Genomic DNA, 27,634 nt, shown 5'->3' with positions numbered 1-27,634 from the left:
CAAACCAGCTGACTCCAAAGTATGACTCACAGAATGGCTCTGAAGTCAGTTTTCCAAGATAATTTCCGAAAGTATCATGAGCATTGTTGGAATGCATGGGTAACCTCCTGAGATACTGTTTTGAAGGGGCAAATTCGTTTAATATGTAAGTTTCTGTTTGTTTTTTGTGTTTTTGTTTTTGTTTTTAGAATCATCCATGGGCAAAAGGGATCACATGATGAAATGCTTGGTTGATGGAATTTTCCTCTAAGCTGAATTTCCCTAAGCCCTCCCCAGATGTGGATGCTTGCTAGGCCACATAAATGTTAATATTAAATTACACTAGGTCATGCCTCTGCCCTGGCATCACCTTGAGCCATGCCCTTTCCCTCCCCAACCCCGGCTAGTATTGCTAGGGTCTCCCCTATGTAAAAGAACAGCTCCCTGGCCGGGCGTGGTGGCTCAAGCCTGTAATCCCAGCACTTTGGGAGGCCGAGGCGGGTGGATCATGAGGTCAAGAGATCGAGACCATCCTGGTCAACATGGTGAAACCCCGTCTCTACTAAAAATACAAAAAATTAGCTGGGCGTGGTGGCGCGCGCCTGTAATCCCAGCTACCCAGGATGCTGAGGCAGGAGAATTGCCTGAACCCAGGAGGCGGAGGTTGCAGTGAGCCGAGATCGCACCATTGCACTCCAGCCTGGGTAACAAGAGCGAAACTCTGTCTCAAAAAAAAAAAAAAAGAAAGAACAGCTCCCGTCTCAGGATCTTCTGTCTGGACCCCTCACTGATGGCTGCCCATGAAGACACTCATCGGCATTTTGGCCAGAATCTCTGGGATCATGGCCTTCTTCTTGAACTCCTACTTACCCAGCAGATGTAGGAGAAAGACCTTCACCCCCAACTCTGTGTTGAATTCCAACCTTTGGATGGATCTCCAAAGTCCCTATTGCAGGGAGCTTATTGGATTTCTGTCTGTAGCTTCTTTTTAATCCCACCCGCTTATCCACAGCAGGGGGACAAACATCATCATGTCCACCTCCTTCCCTCCTCCCAGTTAGGCTCTAAATTGAAGTCTGCATGACCTCCTCTCTTCATGAAAACAGATCCCTGAGCACCTGGTACCAGCTCATGGCAGCTTCATGCCAGGAAACTGTCAGATTCAGCCAGGACCTCGGCTACACAGAAAGTAAGATCAGGCAATGGCCTTACAAAGTTAGTGTCCGTCTTGTCACTTCTTTTGGTTTCTGATGGAGCTGACATCAGACCAAAGCTTATAGTTGATGAACAAAATGGGACATAGGCAGGAGACTGTTGTCTGTGCACAGAGCAAGTCACTGTGCAACCAAGACACACGTCACAGGCTCTGGCGGGGTGCGGGGGGCGCTCAACACTCGGCAAGGTGGATGGAAATAAAGGTGCCACAGATACTGTTTCCCAGGGGCTTCTTTAGGTAGTTCGATTATAGAGGATGTTCACATTCTGCTTTCTAAAACCTGTAATGTTTTAGTTCTTTCACAGAAAAATATTTCCACTTTTTGAAAAAAAGCCTCTACCTCCTAGGGCTATGGGAAGAATTAAACAAGGTTTCAGATGTGAGGGGCGGAGTTCTCCGTCCTTTTCCCCAACACCCAGCCCCCTTCTCCCAGCGACTTCCTAGAACTGTGTATTCTATTTGAATATTCTAGGAAAAGAATATATTTATATTAAAACAAGCATGAATCGATTATGGAGTAAGATGCGAAATTCACATGAATTTTTAAGATAGAACAAGAAACTTAGAGGAAATTTCCTATCTGCTGCTCGGGGGCATGCATTTGCTCTTGTTAGGGATACTTCAGCAGAAAAGTTCGAGAAGTTCTGATGTGGGCCCTGGGGAGCACAGGGCTGACGGAGTCCCAGAAGCCACTGCGAGGGCAGCATGGCGGCTCAGAAGGCACCGGTCAGGCCTGTGGGCTCAGCCCCCAAGACATGGCTGTGCAAGTCGCCTCTTGAATCCATCCAGGCAGCCTTTGAGCTCGGAAATCCATGCGCATTCTCTCCAGGTCCACACAACCAGCTCCGTGTTATTATACCAGAAAATAGTCAGACTTGGGGAGGAAGAGCTCGAAGTCACGTGGCTACGTCCAAACCTAGTGCCACCCTGCACCAGCCAACACTGTCCCACACTTCCTACCGGCTTCCCCACCCATCTCCAATAGTGGGGTCCCCCAGAGCCCCTGTGACCAGGCCCACCTGTAGGCCGCCTTGATTTCTCAGCCACGCTGGCTGGGCTCAGCTGCCAGCCACTGTGCTCCCTTGACCCAGCCAGTGACCCATTTCCTGGCAGAACAGTCTCAGCTCTTCCTCATGGAACTGTGAGATAAAGCAGCTCTGATTTTTTCAGAGAGGCACATGGAAATGAGCTTCAGGTGGCTGTGGTTAACTCTGAAGAAAGGGAGTGGAAAGGAGACGCCTCTCACGCTGAGAAGGAGGCCGACAGCCTTACATGGAGGAGAAGATGCGTCCTGCTGCGGCTTCATCTCCCTTCAGAAAGGTGAGCTACTCCAAGTGCCTGTGTCCTTCCAAGGGAAGAAATCCGTGGCTCCCATGCATGGAGCCTCATGGGGTCCCTTATCCCACCCCCGGCATCCCAGCTGTGGTTTCTCCCACCAGACCTCTCTCTGTTTCTGCAGCCTGGCAGAAACACTGACTTGACCTGCAAGGTTTCCATTTAATGCTGGGGAGGCAGGAAGGGAACAAGGATGCCCTCTCTCCTGGCGTGACTGCAGGGGGTACAGGAAATGGCTCTGGCCTTTCTTCCTCTCAGCCTGTGCTTTCTGTTTCAAGTCTGTAGTCTGTATCTTTGACACAAACATTTTAGAACAAACAGTAAGAAACCAGTCTGCTTGTGCAGAGAACGTCCAGAATTCTAACCAAGCCATTTTCTCTCTGGAAGGCAACAGCCTTGCTTCCAGGTTCCAAATGGGACTCTATTTGTCCGTTTCTTTCCATGTTCTGTCCCTGCCAGCAGGAACTTTGTAGGTGTGAAGCTCCAGAGACGCTAAGAAGCCAAAGAAGGTCTCAAGGAGGTAGTTGAGGCCATACCTTTGGAAGGAAAACTGATAGGCAGCCAGCTGATATTCATTTACTAATCATTGATTGTGTTCCAGGCACTGTGATACCTGTTTGGGATGGAGTGTAGAGAGCTACCGTTTTAATTTAATGAGAAAGGAAGTTTCTGTTATATTGAATATTTGAAGGAGACAGGCAAGATACGGGGTGTGGGGGAGTGCGCGTGTAAAGAGGATAGGACTTGGCTGGAAACAGGAAACAGTGGAAGAAAGCTTCTCCTCCAAGAGGTGGCTTGTTAAGATAGAACAGAAAGGAGCTGGGACTGTGGAACGAAGGGGCGGGTGGAGAGCTAGCAGCTCCAACTGCAGCATCAGCGTATGAGGAAAGCCTGGGGTTGGAGAATGGAATGTGTGGAGGGAGTCAAGATGTCCTGCGTGTCTAGTGGGGGTGAGAGGAAGGTGGGCATCAGCGTGGAGAACACCGTGGGCAGTAGGAAGCAATTGGCAGGTTCCAGGAATGGAAAAGACACAATGAGATTTGCATTTTTGAAGGATTGTTCTGGTTTTTGTGGGAAGAACTGAGTAGGGAAGCAGCAGCAATCAATTCAGAGAGACCATTAGGAAATATTGCAATTGTCCAGATGAGAAATCGTGATGACTTGCACTGGGGTGGTAGCAGAGATGGTGGGAAGGACAGAACAATTCATCAGAGACTAAGGAGCTAATAGAGTGAAAAGTTGGGGCTTGGCTGCCTACAGTGGGTGTGAGAGACAATCCCTGCTCTCAGGCTTCCCTAGGTTATATATTAATTGCTTCCTGAAATGCTCAACACCAGCTCTCACTGGAAACCTAAGGAGAGCTTTCTGCTTTATGAATGACCCCTAAATTCAGCCTTGCTGAGGCTCAGTTCAATGATACCGTCTGCTGGATTTCAAGTCTCCTTAAGCATGAGACTTGGAGGAGGCAGAAGACCAGCAACTCCATCTCTGATATGGGGTGCAAGCCAGAGCCCTCTGCAGGCTGCATGCCCTCCCCTGCCACGGGAGCTCCTGGCCCGGCGGCCAAGCCTTAGTATAGCCTCTGCTCCTGCTAATGCCCTTCTCTGCATCTCATGATAATAAAAATGGCTTTGTATCATTTCCATTATGAATATGCTGCCAGGGAAAGAATGCCGTAGGTATTTGTTATTGAACTGAACTGAGGTTCACTTACCCAGTACAGCAAAACCAAACGCTGGCATCAGGATTGCAGCAAGAGAAAGTGAGGCATTTATCACAGGGCCCCAAGCAGGGAGAATTGGGCTGCTAACTCCCTGAACTCCCTGATGGCTTCCAGGTAAGGGTTTTTAAAAGTGAAGAGGCAGAGGTTACAGGCAAAGTCATAAATCAATGCATGGAGGTTATACACTGGTTGGACCTAAAAACGCTTGATATCTCAAAGAGGGTCATAGGTGAATTCAAAAATTTTCTGATCTGCAAGTGGTTCAGGAGGCAAAGCTTTGTCTAAAAATTTGAGCTCACCAGCTTGGGCAACAAAGTGAGACCCTTCCTGCACGCGCGCGAGCGCGCGCACACACACACGCACACAAACACACACACACAAATTGGTGCAATGGCTCACATTACGATCCCAGCTCTTAGGAGACTGAGGTAGGAGGATTGCTTGAACTCAGGAATTGGAGATTGCAGTGAGCTATATCAGCACAGCCCTCCAGCCTTCATGGGTAGAGTAAGACCCTATCTAAAATAATAAAATAGAATAAATTTGGTATTAGCAAAAAAGAGTGTTAGTTCCGACCTCCTTCAGGCCCCTCAGGAAGAAATTTATAGTAGTCAGAATTCAGTCCTCAGTTCCCCTTATCTGAGGTCTTTGTACCAGCGAGTGCATTTGGCAGGAGTCTGGGTGTCTAAAAAACTACTCAGGAACACACGTTAAGATGCAATCTTTAATTTCTATAGGGAACCAAACATCCCATGATTCTAGCTTCCTTGGCTGTTGTTTTAAGCTACTATTTACCTTCTTGCTTATCAGGTTGCTTACTTACTTCTCATCACCAGCTCTGTGCCTGGAATTCCCTTTAAAGAAACCCAGGAGTTGCCTTTGTTTCCATGCTTTGTGGCGGTGGTGAGGTGCCTGCTAGACCTCTAAGAGGAGTTGCTGCTTCGTCTCATATCTCGCAGCAATCCACAGCAGCAAAGGCCAGGCACAACTTTCCTATCAGCCCCTTGGAAGGGGACGCTTCCTCTTGTGTCCAGAGCTTCAGGTTAACATCATTCAAAGTAGGATGTAGTGACATTAGGAGAAGCTATCTGTCTGGGTTGAAATGGTCCCAGGGTATGCCAATGTCTCCACTTTCTGAGAGACCCCTTCTACCGCCACCTGCCTCCTGCATTCCAAACACCAGGGGTGACTGCCGGATCAGGGCCCCCTCGTTTTTTAGTGTAGTTCTCATTCCACCAGTTAGGGAGAGTGGTCACTCAGCCCTGGTTTTGTTAGGATAGTCTTAGTTATTCACAAAGATTTATCTGTTTGTTTTTTTAAAACAGTGGCTTGAAGGATAAGAAAATTTATGACATCAGAGGTAGAGGCAGGCATATCATTTGAGATCAGGAGTTCAAGACCAGCCTGGCCACAATGATAAAACCCCCTCTCTATGAAAAATACAAAAATTAGCCAGACATGGTGGTGGGAACCTGTAGTTCCAGCTACTCAGCAGGCTAAGACAGGAGAATCAATTGAATCTGGGAGGTAGAAGTTGCAGTGGGCTGAAATTGCACCACTGCACTCTAACCTGGGCAACAGAGTGAGACTCTGTCTCAAAAAGGAAAAAAGAAAAGAAAAGAAAAAGAAAATGTATGATATCATGTAAAGGGGAATTGAGAGATAATATGGACTTCAGGGATGTTTGATCCAGCAATGCAGCCCTGCTACCAAAGACTTGGGTTTCGCCCATCTCTCTACTCTGCTGCTCAGCATGTTGGCTTCATCCTTGAAGCTGGTTTTCCTCCAGGTTGCAGCATGGTTGCTGGTGGTATCTGAGGCCACCCCTTTCCTCCCTCCTTTTAAGCTGAGTAGGACATTCCTCAGAGACCCATCAAACCTCTCTTTGTATCCCATGCCCTTCTAGAACTAATCATCAGCAAGAAGGTTGGGCTCACTCTGATGGTCTCACTCTGAGACTAATCGGGGCTGGAGGTGGGAATAGACTCACCTTCCTTTGAGTCACCAGGCTATGTGTGAAGAGATGACACCTGCATGAAATCAAGGGGTTATTTTAGGAAACAGCAAAGAGGCAAGAGATGTTGGGTAACCATCCCAGGCCCAGCACAAGCTCTGACTGTGATAGGCGCTACAGGGCTACAGAAAAAGATTGTTTTATTTATTTTAAACACTTTATCATGGAAATTTTTAAACAAATAAAAAGTGGACAAAATAGCATAACACATCATCCTGTACACGTAATCCAGTCCCAATAATTATCAACTCAGAGCCATTTTTCAAAATCAGTTTTCCTACACACTTTTCTCTCTAATTTATTAAAATCTCAAATCAGCCACGCACAGTGGCTCACACCTATAATCCCGGTACTTCAAGAGGCCAAGGCAGGTGGATTTCTTGAGCCCAGGAGTTCAAGACTAGCCTGAGTGACATGGTGAAACCTATCTCTCCACCCCCCACCCCCCAAAAAAAAAATTGGCTGGGCATGGTGGCACACACCTGTAGTCCCAGCTACTTGGGAGGCTGAGGTGGAAGGACTGCTTCTTGAGCCTAGGAGGCCGAGGCTATAGTGAGCCAATATCCTACCACTGCACTCCAACCTGGGTGCCAGAGTAAGACCCTGTTTCAAAACAAAACAAAACAAAATCTCAGACATAATTTCATCCCAAATTATTTCAGCATGTAAGCTTTAAAAGACAAAGACTCTTTTTAAGACTAAGTCATATCAGCGCACCTAAAAAGTGATTAATTAAAAGTAATTTCTTAACATCTTCAAATTATGTAGTCAGTGTTCAAATTTCCAGCTGTCTTATATGTGATGAAATTTCTTTCTGCAATTTATTCAAGGGTAAATTCTTAGAGATAAAGTCTTATGCAACCTTCTTATCTTTCAGAATAAGGAAATGGGGATGCAAAAAGGTTTAATAGCTTACCCCGAGGCCATTAGATTTTTTCTTTATTGATCATTTTATCCTGTCTCTTTTCTTGATGTATTTGAGGCAGATCATCATGCAGTGGAAGACCCAAAAATTTATTCCTTCATTTAGCAAATGTGGGCCTAGCATCAGCTCTGTGCTTAATTCGGCCAGTGTGGTCAACAGCACTAGGATCTGTCATGAGAGGACCTAAGCGTCTGCTCACAGGGCTTCTGCCTATGACATTAGGCAGGTCTCCCCTGTCCATCTGTCTTGGTGCCTGAAATCCCCATGAGAATCACTCTTTTGAGTTAGGGAGTTGTCTTGGGAGGCCCCCTTATGAATGTACACACATATTACTTTACTGGGCAGTTGTTCCTTTGGGCCACCCACATGGAACACTCGCCCTGTCTTGGAGAAATCCTAGAATAAGTGGTGGGGGTGGGACAGTGGAGGAGAAAGGGCTCCTCTCTCACTACAGAAACAAATGGGTGCGTGGTCTTTTCCCATTCCAGGAAACTAGAGAGGGACACTGGGTCTGGGGCTTGCAATCAAGTGCCGTAGCGCGAATCGTCAAACTTGAAGGAGTGATACAAAGACCTGGGGCTACTGGAGATGACCCACGGGTGCCCCTGCCAGGGCCAGCCCAGGGCAGCAGTGTCCAGCGTCCAGAGCCACCAGAGTGGCACTGAGATGATGGTTCCCCAGGAGCCACCTTTGCTCAGCCTGGCCTTGTCTGCTTCCACAGCAATGTGGTTCCTTCCCCTCTTCCATGCTGTGAGCTGCCTGTCCTTCCAGTAAGTAACATTTCTGCTTAAATTCCTTAGAGTCACTTCCTACAGTTGGCAACCAACATCTCTGACTAAAGGAGTCCATTGAGAACAATAATCTAGTCATGTTAGGTGTTTTCCAACGTTGCTCTGATTGGCTTATCAAGTTCAATAGTTGCCATCTATTAAGAAATAAAATACAACCCAGGGCAGGGCACTTGAATGGACACTGCTGGGGACAGGAGAGGTTCAGAGTTGTGGAGACCCATGGCCAGGACCTGGAAGTCTAGTGTGTTACCCCAGAATGCTGGGGGGACCAGTGGTTGTGGGGGAATCTTTACCTCCTTTCCAAATTTGCTGAGGGATGACCCTGAAGAACAGGCCAGTGTGGAACAAGGGTTTATGCTAGTGCCCAGCACTGTGCCTGGAAGGAGGAGGCACATGTTTCCCTAGAGCCCCAGACCGAGCAAGCTGCTCCACCCACTCCAACCCATTCATTCTCTGCTGGACCCACAACAAAATCCCTTGGGAGCAGAGATCAGTAGGATGGTCTTGGGGATTATATTATAGCTGGCTGCCAGAAATGGTGTTTCCTTCTGGATCCAAGGGAGCTTGGAGCTGTACCCGCTTTCCACAGGGCACCTGAGTGGGCACTGTCTAGCCAGGGCCTGGGCTCAGCTCCCGCAGGAAGCAGCTCCACAGCCCCCAGGCTGTTCTACCAGTCGCATTGCTATGGTGTCTGTCAGCCTGGACGTGGGTCCACAGCTCAGAGATGTGGCTCAAAATGCCATAACCCTGGCTTCTCCCATGTACTTATCCACATGTAGGACACATGAAGCAAGACCATCAGCTGGCTGAGCAGAACACCCACTGCCCTTCCCGCCTCAGATAGGAAGTTGCTTAATGAGCTCCTAAATAGAGTCCATGGTTTCCTGCCCTCCAGAAGGTGCTCCCGGCCCTCTTCCCCTGTGTTTCTCACTGCCCACGAGTCTCCCTGGGCTCAGGTGCCCCCTCCTTCCCTTAACCTCCCACTCCTCATTCTTGCCCTACTGCCTCATTCTTTGCTCTTCTTTTCTTTCTAACCTGTGCCTTCATTGTTTGTCTGTTTTCTAAAAATATTTCCACTCTCAAGGGATTTTGTGGCCATCCCTGGCTCTCCTTCCTGCTGGACTAATAGCTCAGAAGGCATACTCATCTTTAGCCCTAACCCCATTTCTTTCAGATTCAATGATGTTATAGTTGAATGATATCCCCTTACAAAGATATCTTGACATCCTAATCCCTAGCACTTCAAAGTGTGGTGCCATTTGTAAACAGAGTCCTTGCAGAAATAGTTAAGAAGAAGTTGTACTGGAGTAGGGTGGGCCCCTAATCCAATGCAACTAGTGCCCTTGTAAGAAGACAGCCATGTGAGGACACAGATGGCTGAATAAATGAATGACTGCCCACACAAAGAGGCTAAAACTCCTCCATGCTGGCAGGGGCAACAGAGAGTGTGGCAGGGCTGGAAAGTGAATACAGTGGCCAAGTGACAGAGAATGAAAAAAAAGCTAATTTTTCATTTGTCTAATGAATCCAAGTGAGAGCTATCATGAAGGCAAGGCCTATCTGGGTTCTTTTCCATCTTGTGATCACCAGTTCTCTGCTGCTGAAAGACCTCAAATCCTTGGCTCTCAACGTGGCACAAAGAGGTGAGCCCACCCTGGGTGACAGAGCCCACCCAGGTGGTTGCCATCCTGCACTCTGGCCTGGGGTCTCCAACGGCTACCCTGGCCACCACAACCAAGGCATCTGATGGTTCCAGACTGGAACAACAGGCTGAACATGAGCCCTGGAGGGGCCGTGGAATCATGTGTTGCATGTCTGGAGCCCAAAGTGCTCTCCCTCTTGCTCTGGGCCTGAGTGCTGCACTCACAGTGAAGCTTTACCATTTACGGGATCCCAGCTATTGCAAGGCATGGCCAAGACTCATCCATAGACACACATTAACAACTCTAAGGTAGAAAGCAGTGCCATGGAACTGGGCAGTGGGCCACTGGAATTCAGAGAAAAAAGATGTCAATACTGAAGGGAAACGTTTAGAAGACAGTCAGCCCTGACCGTGTATAAGCAAACTAATGGCTCCAGGATGGACAATGCCAAGGTGGATGGTATCTGGACCCTCCCCCACAGGAAAATATGTGTCCTTGATGCCTAGAGAGGCAGAAGGGCTGCATTCTGAGTTAAAGAGTGATGCACTGGCCTTTTTTCTACTTGGATAAATAACATCCTGATAGTCTGATAATGGGCACTTCAAATAAAATATAAAGGGAGAGGTAATACAGCATCAGTCAAGCTATCATTAAAAAATAACAGAAGGCAGTCACTGGCAGTATTGGACCAGAAATACAATCCCCCTGAGGAGCTGACATCATCCATGGGCTAGGGGAGGGGCCTCTCACTTGCTCTCTGGCTGGTGTGTCCTTGTTCCTTCACTGGCATCTGCAGGGTGGGGGGCTATTCAAGTGGCTGACCTAGGAGGACCCCACTGAGTGCTTGCCTATTGGGAAATGGGCAGTGAACATTTAATGAAGGGAATGGGATGAAGGAAGACAAGAGGCAGGGTATGAATTATCTTCTGACAGTGTTAATATGGAATCAATTTGCAAGAAGACATGAGCATTTACCACCAAGGTTAACATGATAGAATATGTGGACACAGCCTTCAAGACTTTTAAACTAACCAAGTTCATGGTGGGCAATTGCGTTTCTTTATAATGACAACTGTAGGCAAATTTATAGCATGCTGTAGAAGTTATTAATTGATGTTTTAAAAGTTACCCCTGGCAAAAAAAAAAAATAGAGAAAATGCATTGCTGGCTTAAGCTTCTTCTCCTGAAGTTCATCAAGAGATTGTCCAACAAAGTGCCTTCATTATGTCACACTTAACTCATCCATCTTCATTTTCAACTCCACTGGTTCCACTGCTGTGTACCTCTGGGTCCCTTCAGCCTTTCCCCAGGACAAGCACCATTTAGATGCTCACTTGATCATTAGAAGTTTAATGGCTGTCATGTTTGCCTCTTCTTGGCAGTCTCGGGCCCTCATATGTTAGGAAGTGGGCCAATGTGTCTAAATGGGGAGTGGGGTGACATGGAGGACCTTTTGTGTTAACTTCTGTCTGAAAATGTACGTAGACTGCTTAGTGTGGTACCTGGCACGGAGCAGCAATGGGAATGCTCTCAGTGCTTCTGTCCCTGTCAGTCCATCGATGATCTTTTGCCCCAGGTGAGGAAGTCATGGGAGGTAGGGCTCTTTGCCACCCTCAGGGCCCAATTCCCTCCAGCCTCTCAGTGTGAGCACTCTACATACTAATATCATTCTTGGGCTTAAAAAATACATTTTGGGGGGCTGGGCGCGGTGGCGCTCACCTGTAATTCCAGCACTTTGAGAGGCTGAGGTGGGTGGATCATGAGGTCAGGAGATTGAGACCGTCCTGCCAGCATGGTGAAACCCTGTCTCTACTAAAAATACAAAAATTAGCTGGGCATGGTGGTGCACATCTGTAATCCCAGCTATTCAGAAGGCTGAGGCAGGAGAACTGCTTGAATTAGGGAGGCAGAGGTTGCAGTGAGCCGAGATCACGCCACTGCACTCCAGCCTGGTGACTGAGACTCCGTCTCAAAAAAAAAAAAAAAAAAAAAAAGGAAATACATTTTTTATTATACAATATGGCTCTTAGATGCAAGCCAACTACACATCCAGTGCTTGACCAAAGCAGTGATCTATCCTCACTCAGCCGGAAGAAAAAAGTGGTCTCTGTATTGGACATCTTGACAGAAGGTACCTTGGTCTCCAATGTGGCACACAAATACCAACCCTGTGGGCTGAATCCAGGGTTTTTTTTTTTTTTTTTTTTTTTCTGAAATGGAGTTTTACTCTTGTTGCCCAGGCTGGAGTACAATGGTGCAATCTTGGCTAACTGCAACCTCTGCCTCCTGGATTCAAGTGATTCTCCTGCCTCAGCCTCCTAAGTCACTGGGATTACAGGGATGTGCCACCACACCTGGCTAATTTTTTTGTATTTTTAGTAGAGACAGGGTTTCTCTGTGTTGATCAGCCTGGCATCGAACTCCTGACCTCAGGTGATCACCCACCTTGGCCTCCCAAAGTTCTGGGGTTACAGGCGTGAGCCACTGTGCCCGGCCAAATTCAGGGATTTTTTAAAGAGTAACTTGGACCTCATACCATTTTCGTCTTAGGAGCAACCCCTTGTTTAGATGTGAGACGGCCGAGGATGGCACTCTGATCTGTCCTAGGTTACTCAGACTACTGTCACTGAATCAGTCCCTCGCAGCCCCGTGCCCCCATGCTAGTGAACTGCAATTCTCCAAACCACCTCTATTCTGCATTCCATCTGAAGTAACTGCAGGGCCGGGGAGGAGGGCGTGATGTGAAGAGGGGGTGATGGAGCAGAGTGTATTGGGGAAAAGGCAGAGTCTTGCCTTGCTCATCCTTGAGCCCTGGAGAAGGCAGGCCTGGGTTTGCCCCTTTCCACTTGGAATGGGCTTAAAAATTCCAGCTGAGTGAGCCTTGGAGAGCAGGCCAGAGGCCTGAGGCAGAGATATTGACAGGGCCACGTTGCCTCACTGGAGGGGCCCCTGGGAAAGGGCCCTTATCTTTCCCATGTGGCAGGTCTCAGTTGAAGCCAGAAGTAGCAGGTAACTGAGTGCTAAGCTCAGCTTCCACCTTTTCATAGCAGCAGTCTTCAAACTGGGGTCAGGTACATCTGATGGTGTACAGACCTTTCAGGAGGATAAATGTCCTTGAGTGATTTAAGGGAAATCCACTTCCATAATCTTACTGTCCAAAGCACTGATTTCTAAAGTCATCTCATGGAAGTTCCCATGCCTCCCTCACACATCATGATTGCAACACACAGCCTTACTCTGGGGTGTAAAAACTTCCTTGAGACAAAAGAGGGGAGACTGATCATTTGGTTTCTGGGGGCTTCTTTAATGATTCATCAAGGCATTGTCTATCCCCAGGGCAGGCTGTCTTTCCCTGTCTTATGTATATTTCTGTCAAGGGTGAAGGGTGGCCCATATTGAGGTACTCTGAATTTAGAACAACCAAAGCAGTATAGGTTAAAGCATTTTAAAATGATTTCTTTCAGATTCAGTCTGCATTATTCAGTAATTAAAACTTACGTTATCAAACCAGCTCATGAAATACTTATTCCAATTATAGTTAGTCCTCATCTTATTTCATCTTATGAAATGTTTAATCTTTTATAACTCTTAACAAAAATAAACTTTTAAACTAAGGAGGAAGCATTTAGGTGTCAACTTTAATTTGTACAAAGGGATATGCAGTTGTTTAAAACTATTTTAGGGAGCACATGAGCAAAAATGTTTGGAGACCGTGACCCAAGGGATCTCGCACTCCACACCCCCCATCCCATGTGTGCAAGCTCCTCCCAGCCTCTCGCCTGGCAATACGACCAGGATGTAGTCACTAGTCACAGATGGTGATTAAAATTTAAATTAAAAATTTAATTCCTTAATCGTACTGGCCACATTTCAAGTGCTAAGTAGGCACATGAGGCTAGTGTCTACTGTATGGGACAGGTCAGATACAGAACACTTCTATTGTCACAAAGTTCTCTTGAACAGCTCTCATCTAGACTATGCTGGGAAGTGACACAGCCACAGGAAAAGCTGTGACATGGTCAAAGACATTTGATCATTTAATATTTTTAGAAAGGCAGTTCAAGGCCTTGACGAAAAATTCAAAAGATACAAAACGGTCTACAGGGCAAAGTCTCTTCCTGCTCCAGCCTCGTTACCCAGTTTCTCCCAGTACCAGCTTCTTAGGATTCCCTCCAAAGATACTCTACTCAAGCTCATGACAATACTGTACAGTAGTTACATTTCCGATATCACCAAGAAATTTTGTATTTCCTGTATACAACAATAAAAATTCTTGGTTGGGTGTAGTGGCTTACACCTGTAATCCCAACACTTTGGGAGGCCTAGGTGGGCAGATGACTTGAGGCCGGGAGTTCAAGACCAGCCTGGGTAACATGGTGAAACATGTACTAAACTATTTTGTACTAAAAATACAAAAAAAAAATAAAAAAAAAAAATTCACTGGACGTGGTGACACATACCTGTAATTCCAGCAACCAGAGAGGCTGAAGCACAAGAATCGCCTGATCCCAGGAGGCGGAGGTTGAAGTGAACTGAGATCATGCCACTGCACTCCAGCCTGGGTGACAGAGTGAGACATTGTCTCAAAAAAAAAAAAAAAAAAGAAAAGAAAAAGAAAATTCTTTGGAAACGTTTGGACTATTTATCATCACAATTTTAGTATTATCCCACATAAGTTGTCTCTGTGGCAGCTTTAAAACATGGTCATCAATCTTCCTCGACATTCCTTCCATAGAGAAGAGAGCTTTGTGCTTTTTTGCCCATGATCTGGGTGAGGTTTTGATTGCTTCCATCATTACAATAGGGGAGAAGCGACCCTATGTGACTTCCAGGCGAGGTCACAAAAGGCTATGAGACCTCCACCCTGTCTCAGGAATACTCACTCTTGGAATCCTGAACTGCAGCATGATGAAGTCCCACTTCCCTACGCTGGCCACACTGCAGAGATCACACACGTGCATAGGTGACACTCCTAGCAGAGCCGTTCACTGGCAGCAGCTGGATTTGAGGGTGAAGAAGCAGTCTGGAGTGGTTACTCATGACTCAGGAGAGGGCTTCTGCAGTTTGATTGGAAAGCTTAGTAAAATCTTAGTAATTGATATTTGGAAGACTAAGCAGTGAAAAATGAGATAATAACTCCAAGAAAACCAACGTTAACCCATAAAAGAATAACAGCCTATATGGTTCAGCTGTGTGTACTTGTACTAATGCTAGCACAGAACATTGGTTTAGCCAAAAATGGTGCTGTAACAACGTTGGAAGGGTGGGTGGAGAGGAAATATGCACGAGGAGGGTGCAGGAAGGCAGTAAGTGTCTAAAATTGAAGAACCTAAAAATAGCTGTATTATTTGGAAGTACAGATATAAATTACAGAAGAAACAGATGGGCGATACTGAAGCAGGTGTGTGTGCCAATGGGAACGATCCAGTAGTGAGGGAGACGCTGATGGGAGTGACTGGATGGATGATAGGAGGCCACTCGGACACAGCTGAGCCGAGGGAAGGGGCAGAGGAGACCAGCAACTGTAGCTGGGCTTGTAGGTTTCAAGGTGGGGAAATGTGAGCATTTCCATCATTTTCTTTCCTCAATGAAACAGGAGAGTTCATCAGCTGAGAGTAAAAACAGGGAAGGATGGTGGGAGTTTTAAGGATAAAAAAGGAATAAAAAATTCACCTAGAAGAATATGAATGCTGGTTTTAACAGAGAAACCAGCAGTATTGCTTAGGAGTTGTGTGCACCGCTTTGAGGTCTACGATGAACTGAAAGTGAAAGCAATCTTGCCTGTCTTTTCCATAGTAATGCCGAGTTGCTTGAGTGGAGAGACAGATGGGTGGGCTCGTTTAGTGTTCTGAGGGAGACACCATGGAAAAGCAACGGGATTCTGAGGATGGGAGTTTTGAAAGGAAGCGTTCATGGTGATGAACCATAAGCCCTAAGCTGGACACAAGGAGGGAACAGAGAGGTGGCTGACGAATTGTAACAGGTGGTGGAGCCAACAGAAAAGAGATCTCAGCAGAGTTGAAGAACTGTCACAGTGGACGCTCGAGGATGTATCAAGGACAGAAAGCTTATTAGAGTGTGGGCCTTTGGGCTTGCAGCAGCAGAGCAGTTTCTGGTGGTGACAAGGTTCAGGTTATGACCTTGAGGGGGAATGGAAGGAGAAAAGATCATTAGAGATGAGAAGGTTCAGGAAATCGAGAAGTCAGGGTGCTGGATGGGACACTGGTGGTTATGTCAATGAGATTGTCAAGAAGGGCTATGCAGAGAAAAAGGTGGGGAGCCAGGAGGTGTGGCTCAGTGAATGAGTGAATGGATCACACAAATGAGGACATGCGATTGAGTGGTACACTCAGGAAGCCAGAGTCTTTAATGGGCAAGGTATTTTGTAAAAGGTAACAGAGGTTAAGTTCCAGAAGCAATGGTAGAGCACAACACTCCTTCCAGACCCTAATGTTCATGGACTAAGATATCAGACAGGCTCTGCCAGAAAGAGCCGCGTGAATGTTGTATTCCTGGGACCAGCCAGGCTCCAATTAAGGCAAGGAAGAAGGAGGGAAGGCTCTGATGCAGGTGCAGGACAGGCAAAATTGAGTGAGTCAAGGAAGGGGGCTTCCAGAAGGCACAATGGGAATGTTTGGGAGGAAATAAAGAGAATGGATGGGAAACTGGACCAAATCAGGTGCCGAGCACAGCAGGAGGAAGATGCCAGTCCAGGTGACAGCGGATGGTCGGAGAGGCCTGCTCCTCCAGGGATAACAGAGGAAAATGAACATCGGATCTTGTCACTTCCCTGCTTAGAATTTTCCAATGGCTTCCATCATGCTTCGAGTATAACTGCACTCCTTGCAAGGACGCACAAGGCTCTCCATCAGTGGTTTTCCAAGTGTGGTCCTTGGATTTGCAGCATGACCATCACCTGGACCTTGTCAGAAAGGCAAATTCTTGGGCCCCACCCCAAAACTACTGAGTCAGAAACTCTGGGAGTAGGACCCAGCAACCTATGTTTTAACAAGCCCTCCTCCAAGTGATTCTGCTTCATTCGAAGTTTGAGATTCTTTGGTGCACATAACCTGGGCCTTCTCTAGCTCTCTGACCTCAGAGTTACCTAATTTGCTGAGCTTTGGCCACACTTGTCTCCTTTCTCTCTGTTCCCAGGTTCATACTTTCCCTGGGGCTTTGCTCTTACTGTGGTCATCTACCTGGGATGTTCCTGCCCCAGGCTGCCAGGTGGCTGCTCTTTCTCCCAGGGTGGGTCTCTATTCAGACCAATGCTGCCTGACCATTGCATCTCACTCTTGACTCCCATTCGTTTTCTAATCCATTATCCTCTTACTTCTTCAGACATTTGCCACTTCCTGAAATCTTTACTTTTAAACGTGTTTATGTCTGTCTCCCCCAGTAGAATGTAAACTGCATGAGAACTGAGACCTTACCTGCCTTTTTAACCACTGTGGCCTCAATATCTAGAACAAGAGGGTGTCTGGTGAGGTACCTGAAAATTATTTGTTAATAAATGAATAAATGAGACTGAGACATGATGGAATGAATGTTGATTTTTTTTAGGCTTTGTGCATATAAATCACTTGGAGGTCTGTTCAAATGCAGATACTGCTTCGGTAGGTCTGAGTGGGGTGGGCCCCCAGATTTTGCATTTTTCTTTTCTTCTTCTTCTTTTTTTTTTTTTTTTTTTTTTGATTTGAAGTGTTGCACTGTTGCCTAGGCTGGAGTGCAGTAGTGAGATCTCGGCTCACTGCAACCTCCGCCTCCTGGGCTCATGTGATTCTCCTGCCTTAGCCTCCCAAGTAGCTGGGATTACAGGTGCACATCACCACGCCCGGCTAATTTTTTGTATTTTTAGTAGAGACAGGGTTTTACTATGTTGGCCAGACTGGTCTTGAACTCCTGACCTTGTGATTCACTCGCCTCAGCCTCCCAAAGTGCTGGGATTACAGGCATGAACCACTGTGCCCAGTGGCACCGGGCTTCTGGCTCACAGAGTTCACTTTGAGTGGCAAAGTTTTACAGTGAGCGCTTGGATCTGTCTCTTGTGGTCTCAAATACTTGATAGTTTGGTGGCTTCCAGACAATATCCTGAACATGCAGTTGTATCTGTGATGATTCTTTTTGAAACACATTCCAGCCAGGAACGATAGCAGTTTTCTTAAACCAGGTCTCCTGGGAAGATATGATGTTTGGACTCTTTCCAGAGTACAGGGTAAGGAAAAGGAGCTCACTAAGGAGGATACTGCTGTAAAGAAGGCCAAGTTTTGCTGAGAACAACTCAGCAGAAACCAACTTCCAAGTTTCCAGATTAATACAGAAAAGAGAGCCTAGGTAATTACAACCTGTGGCTAATCTGCTAACTCTAACGTAAGGAATAGTTAAAATCTGTTTTCATCCAAATTGTTTTCTAGGAAAGCCAAAAGAAACAGCTGAGTGTCCAAAACACATTTTTGTCTCTTCCTCCCTGCTCAGACATTATGGATTGGCAATTAGCTAGAGAGCTGTCAGAAGACGAAAATATTACGGGCTATATCCTCTTAAAACTTGATAACAAAGACTCTCATTGAAAACTATGAGCATCAGACAAACATTTCTCAGGATATATTGTTAACAGGTGATAACATGCACTAACGAGCTCTTTGACCAAAAATATTTTGGAAAATCCTGGCCTAAACATACACCAATTAGAGCAACTGACTGCAAGACTTCTCAGAGCTATGAATTTGCAAACCTACTTGTGACCCTCTGAGGCCTTTCAGTACACAGCATTTCCCAAACTTATTGGACTGCAGAATTTTCTTTTTCTTTCTTTTTTTCTTGAGATGGAATATCCCTCTGTCACCCACGTTGGAGTGCAACAGCACAATCTCCACTCACTGCAACCTCCGCCTCCTGGGTTCAAGCGATTTTCCTGCCTCAGTCTCCCAAGTAGCTGAGACTACAGGCACACGCCACCACACCCCAGCTAATTTCTGTATTTTTAGTAGGGACGGGGGTTCACCACATTGGCCAGGATGGTCTTGATCTCTTGATCTCATGATCCACCGGCCTCAGCCTCCCAAAGTGCTGAGATTACAGGTGTCAGCCACTGAGCCCGGCCGGACTGCAGAATTTTCTGAGTATCATGTAGAACCAGTGTTTCCAGAAGCTTGTGGAATGTCTTGGCCTCCACTGAGGCATTTCTTAAAAGAAGGCCAAGGAGAGATGGGAAATAAGACCAAGGAAAGAGGTAAAAGTATATGGCTTGTCTCCAGGCCTCTCACTCAGCCTCTGCCTGCCAGGGATTTTCCAACTTGAGTATCTCACCTGTCCCAGCCTTTCCAAAAAATGTTCTCTTAATCCCTCTCTTCTTCATTCCCCCATGTTCCTGTCTCTCCAAGCCCTGATAAAAACTAAAGGAATCAACCATCGTTGTGAATTAATTTGATAACCCTGCCAAAGCTGTTAGTATTTTAAAGAGGATTTATGGAGTGGACCTGCCTGATGCAAAAGGAATGGTTCTGCATGGGACTCTCAGACTGGCGGGAGTGGGTTTTGTTTGAAGAATGTGCCTACACTTACCGAGGGACATCTTCTACCTGCTCCTGGAATTAAGGGGCAGGGGTCTTTGCTGATAAAGAAATGGCTCTTATCTTGATCTGCTTTATTCTGTGGAGTTTGATGGGAAGGTCTGCGATGCTACTGCCGCCCCGCAATTCTTCGACCAGTTCTCTTTCAATAGGGTGTCTGGGAAATACCTGCTACAGTTCCAATAAAAGTTTACAAGTAGAACATAGTTTTCAGTATTTTGGGTAATGATCAATTTTTTCCACCACACTTTGTTTATGTGATATTTCTGAATCAAATTCCTTTTTTTCTTTCTCTACACTGCACTCACTCTGACCTTGTAGCTGTATTTCTCACCAAGCATATAATCAACAGCAGCACAGAAAGTGAACATACAAGTGCAGATGAACACTAGATGAACCGTTTTGCATTTATTTTTCATGACTGGGATGAAATATAACCTGGAAACATCTTTTGGGTTGGGATTTTTGGTTTGCTGCAGCACAGTGGCACAATCATAGCTCACTGCAGCCTCAAACTACTGGACTGAAGCAATCCTCCCATCTCAGCATCCTGAGTAGCGGGACCACAGGTATAAGCCACTACTCCTGGCTAATTTTTTTTATTTTTTATTTTTTGTAGAGGCAGGGTCTCACTATGTTGGCCAGGCTGATCTCAAACTCCTAACCTCAAGGGGTCCTCCCACCTCAGCAGCCTAAAGTACTGGGATTACAAGCATAAACCACTGTGCCCAGCCAGTTTTAAAACTAATATATAAGCTCTTCAAAGAAACTGACCAAGATCTTATTCCCATTTCATTCCCCAGTGCTGAGTGCCTGGCATATAACAGCTTTCATAGTTGTTTGCAGATTTGAATATCCCAGTTGTGTTACACAGAATTGTTTTCATTTCACTTTATTTCTATTATTTGTTACCTTACTGCTGTTATTTCAGACCCTCTCCCCATGTATCATGGTAGTTGACTATAAATCTCTACACGTTTTGCTTTGCACTATTTTCAACCAAGCATGAACACATATATCATGAAGTGTTTTTTAATCAAGATTTTTCAAGTTTTGAAAGTTTTTAAGGTGCTAGGATATTTAAAACTATTTGACCATCTTTGCATTAAGGCAACGCATAACCCATCTATATCTCTATCATTTAGTAGGCTTCTGGCCACTGATAACACCCTAACTCAAATGGAAATAAGGGATATAGAAATGTATTATCTAAAGTGACTGGAAGGCTGGGGTAGGACCACCTTCACGGATGGTGGAATCACTGGCTCACCAATGGGCTTCCCCTGGACCTGCCATGTCCAGGGGAAGAAGAGGGATAGAAGGACCATCTCCTCCTGTGGCTCCCTCACAGAAGATGGAATTGTCCCAGAAACTCCCCAGATTTCCCTCTGATTTGGCCACATTTTGGACATGTCCATTCTTGGACCACTTGCAAGGGGAAAGGGATTACCAGAATTGCTTGGACGATCCAGGAATGACCCCTGGATATGGGGTGGGGTCAGCTTGCCTTGGGGCACACGCTGCCTGTGGGTGAGGTAGACACCCATGTCACACAAGCTTCTACAGGAAACAGGTGGCTCACGAAAATCAAGTAATGTAAGGGGAAGTTAACAGTGGGACTACAGAGGTATGAGTGGTGTAAGGAAATTTAAAAAAAAAACAAAAAACACTGCACCTCGAAGGCCAGTAACAGGGCATACTGTTACCATCTATATTGGTTTCCTGTGGCCACTATAAGAAAATAATACAAATTATGTGGCTTAAAACAACAGAAATTTATATTCTTTTTAAAAATTATACTCTAAGTTCTGGGGTACATGTGCAGAACGTGAGTTCATGTCCTTTGCAGGGACATGGATAAAGCTGGAAACCATCATTCTCAGCAAACTGACACAAGAAATTTATTCTTCCACAGTTCTGGAGGCCAGGAGTCCAGAGAGGCCCCGGAGCACACTTCCCCTGGAGGCCTGAGGCCAGAATCACTCGTTGCCTCCCCAGCTGCCGTGGCTATCAGCACTCCTTGGCTTGTGACTGCATCACTCCCATCTCTGCCTCCTCATGCTCTCTCCTCTGCTCTATGTCCAATCTCTCTCTGTTTCTCTTTTATAAGGACACTTATTGGATTTAGAGTTCACCCAGACAATCCAGAATAATCTCTTCATCTCAAAATCCTTAATTTAATTACATTGACAAAGACCTTTTACCAAAAAAGGTCACATTCACAGGTTCTAGGGATTAGCATATTGACATGATTGGGGGGGACCACCACTCAGCCCATTACACCACCCCAAGGCTAGCCAGGGAAGCCAAGGGTACCAGAGACAAAGAGAGCTGTGTGAAGAGAAGCATCTGAGGGAGACACAGCCTTCCAAAGAGGATCACAGCCAGCCTGCTGGGAGGAAGCCTGAGGGATGGACACCCAGCCTCATGCTCGCTAATCCCTTTGATCTCACACTGGTGTCCTCTACTGGCCAATCCATCCAGGGCCTTTGATGTTGTCGGTAAAGGTCAGCTTCCCTCCAGGACATAGAGTGAGGAAGAGAGAATTGGAGAGTGGTTCTGTAGGGGCGCATGAAAGACGTAGAGGACAGCAACGGAGCTCTGGTAGGAAGTGGATGCTGGCAGGCCAGCAGCAGAGCCCACCCAGACCCTTCTCATTTGCCCACGGTTCCCTGACTCTGATCTTTAAACGCACTACCAGTTTAAATAGAGCTAGTGCTATCATTTAAACAATTATTGTCCCCTTTTTATAAAAGCAAAGCATGTTGATTACAGAAAGTTTCAAACACAGAGAAGAACCTGAAGAAAGCAAATGTTATCCACAATGCTGCTACACCGAGATAACCAGTGCTGATAACCACTACCTTCCACGGCCAGCGGGGGAGGTGGGTGTATTCAGCAAAATAACTCTGTTTTTAGGGTTGGTAATGCTAGTTTGTTTGTTTGTTTGTTTTCAGTTACAAATATATAATGAAGGCTGGTTATGGTGGTTCACAACTGTAATCCCAGCACATTCAGAGGCCGAGGTGGGTAGATTGTTTGAGCCCAGGAGTCCAAGACCAGCCTGGGCAACATGGTGAAACCCCATTTCTAAATACCAAAAATTAGCTGGGCATGCTGGTGCACACCTGTGGTCCCAGCTACTTGGGAGGCGGAAATGGGAGGATCACTTGAGCCTGGAAGGTAGAGGTTGCAGTTAGCCAAGACTGCACCACTGCACTCCAACCTGAGTGACAGATTGAGACCCCGTTTCGAAAAAACCCGAAAAACAAATATATAGTGATAATTTCCCCATATACTTAAATATTCTTAAAGGATAGCGTGATTTTTAATGACTATGTAGTATTCTATTATATGGCTATTCTATGCTTGTCTAGGGTTTCAGGTTTGAAATCACTTGGGCCCCACCATATCCCTGATCCCTGGAGTGGTCAAGCTGTCAGTCTTTCCATAGGCCCTGTTGGATGCCTGGCCTGGCAGCTTGGAAGCCAGTCCAGCCCATCAGGGTTGACTTCCTCTCCAGAAGAGCCAGGAGCAGGTACCTGGGCTTGGGCTGGTCTAACCCGTCAACTTTGAGCTTCCTTTTTTCCTTTCTCAAGCCTGCCTCCTCCTCCCCGTGAAGTGCTCCTCCAGGGATTCTGGTGCACCTCACTGCATCCTGACTGAGGAGCACGCCACCTGTAGCACCCCATAATAGAGTGTATAACAATGAACTTGGGGCCTCCCCATTTATCATCACACCTCTACCCACCATCACTACCTCCTTTGTCCCTAGCTGGACCTTGCAGAAGTTTCCAAATGTGCATCCTATATTAAGATGTTCTTAGCTTAATGTTATCCCCTCCCTGGGTTTTAGCAGCTGTCAGGAACAATTTCTTCATATACCAGAAGAATAAGTCTCAGGAATTTGAAGGAGAAACAAAACACCTCCGCTCTGTTCTGGTGATGTCCTAGGCTCTGTGCACTGAGACCTGTCCCAAAGATCATTCCTTAAACTCAGGGTCAGATCTCTTGCTTGAGCCTGGCCAAGAGATGGGAGTGACTTCTGAGGTCTCTCCCCAGACAACCTCAGCCTTTTCCTCCCACCCTTCATGGAGATGTCCAGGACTGAGCACAGCCCTGACTGGCACCAACAGCACTGCCTGTATTCCCAAAGGTGTCCCCAGATGCCTAGTATGTGGCTCAAGTTTCACAGCCTTTTCTTCCTAGAAAATATGTACTAAATCAGGACCCTGAACAGCTGGGAGTGATTAAGCAGGAATGGAAGGGGCAGCATCTCTGGGAGGCAGCGCCTCAAGCTGGCCCTGAAACTTCACCATTGGCCTCCAGGAGTCGATGACTTTGCCTCCAGGCTGAGATAAGGGCCCCAGCTGGATGTTAACATATGCTCTGAGCAGTGCTGGGCAGGGGAGGGGCAGCCCAGCCTCTAGAACCAGGGTGGCTGAGGATGAAACAACTAGCCTTGACATTCCCTTCATGCCTTGGACATTTGTCCTTCTACTGGAATCTAATCCATTGCCTTGGCTTAGAAACCTCACCAGACCTCTCAGGAGGTCAAGAGAAAGCAAACCCCAGGACAGTCTAGCAAAATCAGGGCTAGTCAAGAGGTCCCGGTCAGAGCTCATGCTTCAGGCCACTAGGCAAGCTGCAAAGCCTTTTTCCCAGGGCATCTGAGACCCTTCAAGAATTCAGGAGACAGACAGCCTTTGTAGGCCTGTTTGTATTCTTAAGAAAACGAGGTAATTTCTTGACTCAATTGTAGTTCCCTCGCAGCTTGATTGGATGGCTATTACATTAATAGTTCCAACTTGTCTCTGGAATAGCCCCACTGGAGCCCTCCTCCCGCAGGCCCCCTCCTCAGCTGCCTCCAATTCCTCCCTCCCCAAGGCTGCCCCAGGCTGCCATCTCTCCAGCAAACCGGCCCAGCTGCCTGCTCCCTCCCAGGCACGAGGCTACGGTCTGGGAGGTTCTTTTCAAAGCCTGGCTTGAGTGAAGATCCTTGAAGGCTGTTTTCCCCTAAGCTAGGGCTCCTTGAAGCCCCTTAAGCTGTGGGAGGACTTCCAGTGGCAAGGAGCGGCTCCTCCTCTGTGCTCCTGGGAGGGAAAACCTGGAAGGGCCGAGAATGTGCAGGGACAGACCAGACTTCCTGCCTCAGGTGCCCTCTGACCTCCGGTAATTACAGCTTCGGAAGTGGTCGGCTCCCCATCTAGACATTGGAGATAATAAGCCCTGACTTCCTGGGGCTGCCGGAGGTTTAATTGGTTCATGGTGGCTAAGTGGTTGGCGATCCTGGATTGGAATTCCGGCCGACGCTGCTCCCTCCACAAGGTAAGGGGCAGCCCGAAGTGGGGACCTGGCTAGCTGCCAGTCTCTCTCAGCCCCAAGTTTCCTTTCCCCCCGACATCCTCAAGCTGTACCTAAAAGTCCTGCTACTAGAACCTCTGTCTGGCCTGGGTGGTCTATTCCCAGCCCCCTCGTATTGCCCCTTTCCGCGCCTGAAATGTCCACTTCATATTTCCTTGTCTGTTTGAGTCATGCCCTGCAAAAAAATCCCACTGTGCCAGAAGTCCTCAGCGTTTATACCAGCCCTGCTTGATTTCTCTTCTGTGAAGTCCTATCGACTGGCACTTCTCAGACTCTCGTGTGTGGGGGAATCTTGATGAAAGGCAAATCCTGACTCGGAAAGTCTGAGCAGGGGCCTGGGATTCTGCATTTTGGCCAAGCCCTGCACCCTGCCTTTGCTACTGGTTTCCATGAACACTTGGAGGGGCCCGGATCTTACTTCCCGTTCCGGTGCACAGGCCTTTTCATTTCCCCCAAATGAAAATCAGCATTTCATTCAAATTTATGTTTAAATTTAACATTTACTTACAAAATCAAGTAGACCGTTCAATAGATACAAAAATATGAAATTGAGTGCTATAGAGGATAGTAGTCTTTTATCAGCTTTGGCTTCCAATTTTATTTTTGCATTTTATCTCTTAAACCTGGTATGCACATACAAATGGTTGGAAATAGTTATTTGTTAAAAAAAATATTTAAAAAAAATAACTCATCTGGAAATTTGAGGAGGTTCTTCAGAGTAGGTAATCTTGTTAGGAACTGCTCTCCGTTACAATTGCTTTGCCAGCAAGATTTAGCACAGTTTCTCCACAAAACCATTTAATCTGGCAGTGACATTTAATCCTTTGGTGAGTACAATGTGTTAAAATTTAGTATGTAATCATTTTCAGCACATCTGTTGTTTTATTACTATTTTAAAATAAAGTGTAGTTTTAAAAATAACATTAAAACCAAGTGAGTGTATTAGCCTAGGGCAGCTTTCTCACGCTCTCAGAAAGACTATGGCCGTTCTGGGCTGGATCGTTCTTTGCTCTGGGTTCTGTCCCATGCATTGCAGGATGCTCAGCAGCGTCCCTGGCCTCTGCCTGATAGATGCCAGCAGTGCATACTCTCCAAGGTTGTGAGAATTAAAAGTGTCTCCAGACATCGCCAGATGTCCCCTAGGGGGCAAGATCATTCCACCCTTTGAGAACCATTACTCTGTAAGAAGTAGAATTTAGGGTTTCCAGGGAACTCAGTTTTGAAAACTAATGGTCTCCAGCCTTTGTTTAGCACTTGGCATATGCACCCTATGTTGCTATGTAGCTTCTATGACAACTCTTTATTAAATAGTAAAATTCTTATGAGCAGGACCATAAAGGAAAACTTCATGTCAGCAGTGACTTGCTCAGTGTGATGCCCAACAAATGTTTGTTGATTGACTGATAGAGATACTAGCATCTGCCCTGGCTGCCTAATATAGATATTTTGAGAGAAATCTGAGACAAGGAAAGCATAAAAATATAATAAATGTAAGCTGTTAGTAAAACTGCCAATATGCATTTCTTCATCCACATGTATCAACCTGTTTTCTCCCAACCAGAAATAAGAACGATGTAAAATTCTTTTTTGTTTCCTGAAATTCTCTTTTTCTCATAAAGTGGTATCAGCTGTGCCATTTACTAATTTTGAGACTTTTGGCATATTACTTAATCCTTCTGAATCTCAATTTGTGCATCTGTAAACCAGACACGATATTCATTTCATGACTATTTTGAGGGTCAAATGCAGTAATATAGGTAAAGTATACGTAAAGTTTTTACTCATCCAAAGAAGTCAGAAAGGAAGCACTTAGTAAATGTTAGTTGTTTGTTCTGCCTTTGGAGTGCCTTCTCTTCTAAGAGAAGACGTGGCAAAGATAATATAAAATAGCAGAAAAGCTGAAAGTCTTTTCCATTTAGCTTTGCAAGGAGCCTTTCACTGACTTCACTCCTTCAACTCATATGTACACACATTCCCCTATGCTCAGTCCCTCATCTTCATCCTGCATCCAGTGAGAAAGTTATCTTTCCCACTTACACACACCATGTCTTCTGAATGGTCCACTCCAATTACCCAAACCGGAAACCAGGGAGGCGTCTCTCCTCCTATCAGTAAGATCTTCAAGCTCCACTGATTTTGCTTCCACTGGATACCTGGATTCCTTCTGCTTTAGCTCAGGCCTTCATCTGTCCTGCTGGAACTGCTGTAGTTGGTCCCTAACATTTTTCCCACTGTCTAATCATAGTCCCTTCAAACCCATTCTACACTGTGTTTCTAAGTGGCATTCCCCTGCTCAACACCCTCTGGTGATTTCTTATAGCTTGGAAAAGTCAATTTCAAGTGCCCAGACAACACATGGTGTGCTGATGGAACCCTTGCCTTCCAGCCTTACCTCCCTCTCCTTGCACTGTAGGCTCAGGTCATGCTCTAGTGCCTGTGCATTCTGGACTCACCATGCAGTGCCTCGTATTTGGACTGCTAGACACATTCTTCCCCCTGAGAATTATGTCTGTCCCTCCCTGCTTGTCTGCTTGGAACCTCTTCACCATTGCTCAGTAGCACTGACATCAAGGCATGCCAGATTATCAATGGCAGGAATATAGTCAAACATGTGTTCCTGCCCTTTACCCTAACATTCCTGAGAAATATGAAGTACTGGGTGAATTGTCTTCGTATTTACATTAGGAAATATAATCAGGCTGGGCATGGTGGCTCACACCTGTAATCCCAACACTTTGAGAGGCTGAGGTAGGTGGATCACTTGAAGTCGGGAGTTTGAGACCAGCCTGGCCAACATGGTGAAATCCCGTCTCTATTAAAAAATTCAAAAAATTAGCCAGGTGTGGTGGTGGGCACCTGTACCCAGCTACAGCTAGTGCTCGACTTACGACCACGATTGGTTCCGACAGACCAGTCGTAACACTATTTGGTCGTAAGTTGAGTAGGCTATATGTATAGTACTGTGAAATGATGTTATAAAAATCTTTAAGTCATATTTTATCATAATTTTCTTTCATTATTGTTACAGATCATAATTTTCTTTGTTCATTTTATGCCATTTGTATCATCTCT

At 46.2% G+C, this 27,634-nt stretch overlaps 1 protein-coding gene across 1 annotated transcript in view; it reads left to right on the top strand.

The window, feature by feature from the left end:
* Positions 1-2,370: 2,370 nt before the first annotated feature.
* EPC2 (enhancer of polycomb homolog 2) overlaps positions 2,371-27,634 on the top strand; it is a 232,707-nt gene continuing 207,443 nt past the window's right edge. Inside the window, exon 1 of the mRNA XM_010330319.2 lies at positions 2,371-2,515. The gene's annotated coding sequence lies outside the window, so the exon portion shown is untranslated. The remainder of the gene's footprint in view (positions 2,516-27,634) is intronic.

Source organism: Saimiri boliviensis, chromosome 5 (assembly GCF_048565385.1).
Source record: "Saimiri boliviensis isolate mSaiBol1 chromosome 5, mSaiBol1.pri, whole genome shotgun sequence".
Taxonomy (NCBI): domain Eukaryota; kingdom Metazoa; phylum Chordata; class Mammalia; order Primates; family Cebidae; genus Saimiri; species Saimiri boliviensis.
This window is presented reverse-complemented; position numbering and strand designations above follow the sequence as displayed.